Source organism: Panthera leo, chromosome E2 (genome assembly GCF_018350215.1).
Source record: "Panthera leo isolate Ple1 chromosome E2, P.leo_Ple1_pat1.1, whole genome shotgun sequence".
Taxonomy (NCBI): domain Eukaryota; kingdom Metazoa; phylum Chordata; class Mammalia; order Carnivora; family Felidae; genus Panthera; species Panthera leo.
Genome location: NC_056693.1, coordinates 5,896,109 through 5,903,531, shown reverse-complemented (window position 1 = coordinate 5,903,531; position 7,423 = coordinate 5,896,109). Strand labels below are relative to the sequence as shown.

Genomic DNA, 7,423 nt, shown 5'->3' with positions numbered 1-7,423 from the left:
GGTGTGGGGACCTGGCGCCCGGGGTCCTCGTGGGTCGACTGAGACCCGGATAGTGACAGCTCCTTGTTTAAATGAAGTAAAAGCCGGGGTGGTCAGTGTCGGTGATGGACGCTAGAATGCGACACGCACAACTGTTCTGGGGGGCGGGGGGCGCCTGTGTGGCTCAGTAGGTTAAGCCTGACTTTGGTTCTGGTCCTGATCTCCCTATGGTGGGTTGGAGCCTCCCATCGGGCTCTGTGCTGACACCTCAGAGCCTGGAGCCTGCTTTGGATTCTGTCTCCTTCTCTCTCTGCCCCTACCTCGCTCGCACTCTCTCTCTTTCAAAAATAAAATAAACATTAAAAGAAATAAACACTGTCCTGTGGGAATTGTGCTGTTCGGTATTAACTCGTCCTCAGAATTTTCACTCAACTGTCACTTCTCGCTATTCCTTGGACTGCACTCCAGGCTTTCCCCGCCGGGCCTTGGGCTGTGGGACGGAGCGCTGGCACGTTGCTTTAAAGGAATAAAAGTTTCTGCGTCAATGGGTGTTGATTAATGTCTCTCTCTTAAATTTGATATTCAACTCCACACCTCTCCAGATGAATTACAAATCCAAATGTCTTTGAGACCTACCAGTCGGACCTGTATGTGCTTAAGCCCTTAATTGCCAAATTTCATTGCAATTTTAATTAAACAAATTGTTCTCAGGTATTTTAGAAGTCTATTTTTTTCTTGAAAATTAGAGTTTTAAAAATTTATTTATTTTGAGAGAGAGCACGGGAGGGAATGCAAGCGGGAAGGGGCAGAGAGCTAGATCTAGAATCCCAAGCAGGCTCTGAGCAGAGCCCTCTGTACGCCGCCCCTCACCCCATGTCTGGACTGGATATCACACACCCTGAGATATCTCAGCCGAAACGAAGAGTCCCTGGCTCAGCCAACTGAGACACCCAGGTACCCAGAAAATTAGATATTTTAACTGATCCTTTTGTTTTCTGTTTCTGATTGCTTGGTGTCAAGGGCCGATAAGGAAGCTTCTAAAAGGTGGACTCCTTCAGAGAGATGTTAACTTTTCCTAGTACTGATGCAATACTGGTTTTGAAGTATTTCCACAAACATGTGATAAGGATTTCTGTTCTGTACATAAATGGTGCAAGCAAATTCTACCACTAGTGTTTCACGTTTTCAGCAGCGTCATATACACTCTTAATAATTTTTAATAGGAAATGTGCCAGTTAATAGCTCCTCTTCTGTTTCCTGTGGAAATTCTGAAGGTGGTGCTGGCTGCATTTGCTTTTCACATCCTCTCTATTATGTGACTGACCCTTCCAGGGCTTAAATCTCTGCAAGGAGTGAATTAAAAAGTAACTACTCATTGTCTAACAGTTTACAATAGTTTATAGGTATCTTGTCATTTTAGACAGTTGTGTATTCCTTCTGCAGCGTGCAGAGACGATCCTGGACACAATTAAGGTCAGGGCTCCAGAGAACAAAAGGGCTGACTGTTAAGAAAAAAAAAACATGGAGTGATTAGAGCACAGGGGTTCAGCTCCCACCAACTGGGATTTTCAGAAAGAGCCAAATGACATGAAAAGGTGGAAGAGGGAGCTTAAAAAGACACAAAGGTGCTTACCAAGACAAGGATGCCTTAGACCTCACCTCTGGGGAAATTCTGGAGATGTTCCTGTAAATGTGCTGGACCCACTGCTTGTATCTTAAAAGCTTGAAAACTAGGGAGATACTGCCCCAGGGCATGAATCCCAAATGTCTGACAGGAGGGAAGGTTAAAAGTGGTGATTGTGTGATCTTGGTATTCAGCACCCCCAGTCATGTTTCTATGTGATGTTTTCTCGGTTCAGTCAGTCACAGGAAGATTAAAGTGGTGTTTACCACCAAGTTACGATTGGGCAGCTGACTGTTAAAGAGGCACGCAGAGCCTCTATTTTAAGTTCTATCATCTTGGAGTTCCTGGGGCCAATCGTGATGTCCTGGAAGACACTCAAGAAGCAGGTGCTGCCAATGGATACACCACTGGCCACTCGGAACATGCAAAACAAGTTGTATCAAAACTCAATAAAGATGTTTTTCAAGCCAAAAGTGTTGCTGAGCAACTTCTTTAATGAAGATGAGCCAGAGGTTGGCTACAGTTAGGTGCTTGAGAAGCAGGTCTTAGGAAGGTATTTAATCATTTTTAATTATTTTTTACTGTATAGACTTCTCTTTTGTTTGACCTTTATCCCACTCTAGGATGTGAAGAGTAAGAACACTTATTGTCATTTTGATAGGAATTCCCATTTCCCGCATACCAAGCATTAATATTATCCCCACTTTAGTTTTTGCTGGTTATTAACTTTTCTTATGCACTTTGGCATACATTTAACTTTTTAACTTCACTGATATAATAGTCTGTTTATAAATAACGTCTCATAAGGATAACTATACTCATTTTGGGTTTTTTGTTTTGTTTAGACTTTGGGCTATTTTTATTGTTCAGTATTCTGTAACATTTTTGCAATCACATTATTAGTTCGAAAAACTAACTGATCATATCTATATCAGGATCAAATTAAATTTATAAATTAGCTAAAGGAGAATTGATAATATTGAGATTTTCTTTTATAATATTGAGATTTTTATATTATTGGGATTTTATAAAATTGAGATATTCTATCCAAGAACATGATGTAAATTTACATTCATTTATTTCTCCTTTCACATATTTCAGGAATGTTTTAGTTTTTTCCCCATATAGCCTTTACACATTTTTGTTAGATTCATTCCTGGTAGTTTCTTTCATTTTACTTTTTTAAAGCTATTTACTTGTTTGTTTATTTGAGAGATAGAGATGGGGTGGGGGAGAGAGAGAGAGAGAGAGAGAGAGAGAGAGAGAGAGAGAATCCCAAGTGGTTTCTATGCTCAGCACAGACCAAGACACAAGACTTGATCCCATAACCCTGGGATCACAATATGAGCTGAAATCAAGAGTTGTACTCGTAACCGACTGAGCCCCCCATGTGTCCCTATTTTATGTTATACTTTTGTAATTGCAGACCCTCCTACTAAAACCCATAAATGATTCTTTGTTGTACATAATCTATTGTACAAATAATATGTACAGCAGCACCTAGGTGGTTCAGTTCGTGGAGCCTGCCACTCTTGACCTTAGGATCATGACCTGAACCCCATCTTGGGTATAGAGATTACTTAAAATCTTGTTTTTAAATATAATTTACTGCCAAATTGGTTTCCGTACAACGCTCAGTGCTCATCCCAACTTAAAAATAAAATCTTCAAAATAATAGCCCATGTACAAAAGGCTATGGTTTTGTATATCAGTACCAAAACCTATTAGCCTACTGAATTATTTTTCAAAGTGGATTTTCTACGAGGTCCTTTCTGTTTCCAGAGGTATACTTGTATTGTCTGCAAACATAGTTCTACGTCTAATTCCTCTACCATTTTAAATGGCCCTGGCTAAACCTACAACACAATGACAAATGAATAGAACAGGTGATCGTGTACTTTTTCTACTGGGGTTTTCTGGCCTCAGTGGAGTATCTCTAGCGCTTCCCTATGACCAAAACGAAGACTTTGTTTTGTCAAGTTGGGAAAGATCCTAAAGAATTCCCTAATATTGAGTGTTTTAACATTCGTCTATGATGAATTCTTCCAAATAATGGTTTTGTAACTACGAGTAAGATTTCCCGACTTCTCTTCATAAATATGATGAAGTACATTAATAAACTTCCTAAAGGTGAATCATTTTTGAATTCGAGACACGAATTGCTTTGCTCATCATATTTTCATATAGTTTCAGGAGTTTGGGCTATTTTATTTTACATGGTACCATCTGTAGGAAGAGGTGACATTTTTCTGTGGTATTCTTTCTGGTACATACTTTAGGATGTTTCAGTATCAGAATTTTATGTCATGTATAAAGATAATTTGGAGATTTTACCTCCTCTTTAGTGCTCGTGAATTGAGTAGGCAGCATTAGCTTATATGCTATTTAAAAGAATGCAAGAATCTGGCTGCTAATCTGATCCAGGTGCTTTTTATTTATGAGGGATACTGATAAATGTCTTCCTCTTCTCTATGGATTTTGATCTGTTTAGATTCCCTCTTACTGAGGTCAATTTTGGCAAAATATATTTTCCTAGTAAATGTCTATTTTGTAGGCTTTCTAGTTAACTTGTTTTGAGTTGGGGAAATGGGACAAGTAATTTTTAATGTCACTTATTGACCTCATGTCCTTTATTTCCCTTCATTGAAAATTTAAAATGTATTGCAGATATTGAAAATTTTAAAACTAGAACATCCTTCTTGGGTCATATGGAGGATTCTTTCCCTCTGCCCATAAGTTAAATGGTGGTGGTACTTGGGTCTGAAGACTAACAAAGAATTAGACAGGAATAAAAAAAATTCTCAGGGAGGCACAGAATCCAATGAGGCTGGTCTTTAATGGCTCAGACCTCAGCATTTCCTCCTTGCATGTGAGACCCTGTCTGCTTCCAGAAATAATGGAAAAGGAAGAGTCTCTCTCAAACACTCCAACGGTCCCTTTGGACCTGCTCACTACAAACTCTAATAGATCCTGGTAATTAGAGTTTTTCAGAACCATTCTCAGTTCCCCAAGTGTTGAACTATCATTGTCACTACAGCTGACATGATGACGGCAATTCTTTGGGGAGGTGAGGTCTCAGAATCACTAACCTGTATCTCAGGGTTTGGCTCCCTCCCTCCCACACATGCTTTGTCTGCTACTTTACACCCAGCTTCCAGTCCTGGCAACAGGAAGGAGTCTGTGAGAATCTAGTTTAGTGTGAGAGCACAGTCTCTAAGGTTGGGAGATGCGGCAGGAATCTGGGTAGGTGAGCATGTCTGGGAAAGAATCTTCCGGCACAGGCTGAGCTTGAGAGAGACTGCTCAATCAGTGCATGACTGCTGATGATGTAATTCACCAAAATCCTCATTGAAGGGGTGCTTTGTGTTTGATCCAAGTGCTGTCAGAGGCTGAATTTTAAGCTGCTTCAAGATTATAATTTCAGGGGGCACCTGGGTAGCTAAGTCATTTAAGCATCCAACTCTTGATCTCACCTCAGGTCTTGATCTCAAAGTCAAGCCCCACACTGAGCATGGACAGTCTACTTAAAAACATAAAGATTATACTTTCAGATTTAATCTGCTTTTCAATACAGTGAGCAAGAGTCACAGAGACATTTTCAGAAGCAATACTGTGAGCACTGTAAGGGCATGTGCATGTGATAATGAGAATGATGGAACTAATTGAAATACCTGATTCATAGCAGAAACAGCATGTCTAACGGGAATTGCTGAAATTTATTCTTCTGTAATTTGAGTGTGATGTGCTTAATGAAGACAGTAAATGTGTCTCTACTGAAAAATCTCTGTGGACTCTCGATCTGTGAGACAATCTTCTTTCCAAAAATTAGGAAAGGTCCTTTAAGAAAAAGTTAACGTCAAAAAAAAGAAAGAAAAAAGAAATGAAAACGTCAGTATAGAGGGTTTTAAAGAGTAAAATATTAAGGAGTATATTTTTAAAATGTAATTTAATTTTAAAATAATTAATTTAAAAATATAATCTCATCAAGAAAAAAAGCAATTTTAAGCTATGTTTCTACTGGTGAAAATCATTTCAATAGTATTCCCAGCTCACCACTCACCTCTCTTGCTTTTCAATTCATTAAATGCCCAAGATTTCAAGTCTTCAAATTCCATTTTGCATGTTTATATAGAATTTTAATAGCTTTTCCAACTCAAATATCAATTTAATTTTCAATTTCTTTATTCTAAAATAACAAATATACAGTTATGTGATCTTTAAATAGGATTAATTTATTTTCTGCCCTAACATGTTTTATCAGTATGTGATGTTTCATGTCCCGTATGTTAGCACACAGTGCAGTTCCACACAATAATATGCTATGGATGTCATTATCCTTTTGGTCCAAGAAAAAAATGAAGTGAGTTCTGCTGTCATCCTAACATTGTCTATATTAAATAAATCAGACTGGCTCATATAAAATTATTCAGTGCATGTATAATTTATTAAGACCTTTGAATCTTCACTCCTTAGTTATATTACTCACAAAGAATACTTAAACAAAAATGGGAAATGATCACACCATGTTAAAATAAATTTAAAATATGAGGTGTGGTGTGTGTGTGTGTGTGTGTGTGTGTGTGTGTACCCATGATGAGGTTCCTAGCGGTGTATAGTACAGTAGGAAGCATTCTTGTCATGGCAACTAGGCTACCAAGGTTCAAATCCTGATTCTACTGCTAGTTACATGAGTCACTTAACTTCCCACGGTTAAATTCTCCTTGTCCATAGAATGAGAGTAATGTTAGTTCCTAACTCATAAGGTTAGGGAAGTTCCATGTCAATTCTCAGGGGAAAGAAAAAGTAAGTGATTTTATTTTCCAGGAAAATGTAGCCTGTAACTCATATTTTCATGCAGAACCTTCTCCCTGTGTATCTGAATACTGAGTTTTGGACAATAACAGAATGGCCTCGGTGGATTTGAATATAGCAGTGATCTTCCTATCCCACATTGTCATCGGAATCCTGGGCAATTTCTGACTCTTCTATCATTAGATGTCCCTTAGCTTCAGGGGATGCAAGCCAAGACCCACCAATTTCATTCTCAGGCACCCGACTGTAGCCAACTCCTCGCACATTCTCTCTAGAGGAATCCGAGACCATAGCACCTCTAGGGCTGAAACATTTCACCAATTATTATGGATGCTACATTCTCTTATATGTTCACAAAGTGTTCAGAGGTATGTCCATTTGTTCCACCTGCCCCTTGTGTGTCTTCGAGGCCATCACGATCAGCCCTGGGAACTCCAGATGGGCAGAGCTTAAAGTGAAAGCTCCAAAGTACATTGGCCCCTCCAGTATCCTGAGCAGGGTGTTCCACATGTTGGTAAATACGTTTTTATTTATTTCCTATTTATATGGCTGGTAAATGGAACAACAAAAAAAGTACCAAAAAAAGTAGCTTGGGATATTGTTCTGCCTTATAGTGTACCGACAAGATCACAGGCTCATTATATGCAGCAATGACATCTTTCCATGGCATTTTGTGTTTGAGACTCATGACCTTAGCCAGCAAGTCCCCCATTTTGAAGTTCTGTGAGGGAATTCCATGGTTTTCCTCCTTCACAGTCACAAGCAGAGGGTCCAAGGCATCCATAGGAACAATCTTTCCCCCAGACCCTCCCTTGAGACCATAGCCATCCAAAGCATCCTTGTCTTGGTGACTACCTTTGTATTGTTTTATGCTGTTTTGTCCATCATTTATGATTAAGTGGCTCTCGAACTCTAGTTGGTGGCTGGTGAATGTTACTGTACTAATCATTGCATGTTGTTTTCCAATTATTAGCCCTTTTTCTCTCATGCACCATGACCCCAACATAT

At 39.2% G+C, this 7,423-nt stretch overlaps 1 pseudogene; it reads left to right on the top strand.

Moving 5' to 3' along the window:
* Window positions 1–6,508: 6,508 nt before the first annotated feature.
* Window positions 6,509–7,239, top strand: LOC122208853 (annotated as a pseudogene).
* The last annotated feature ends 184 nt before the right edge of the window (window positions 7,240–7,423 follow it).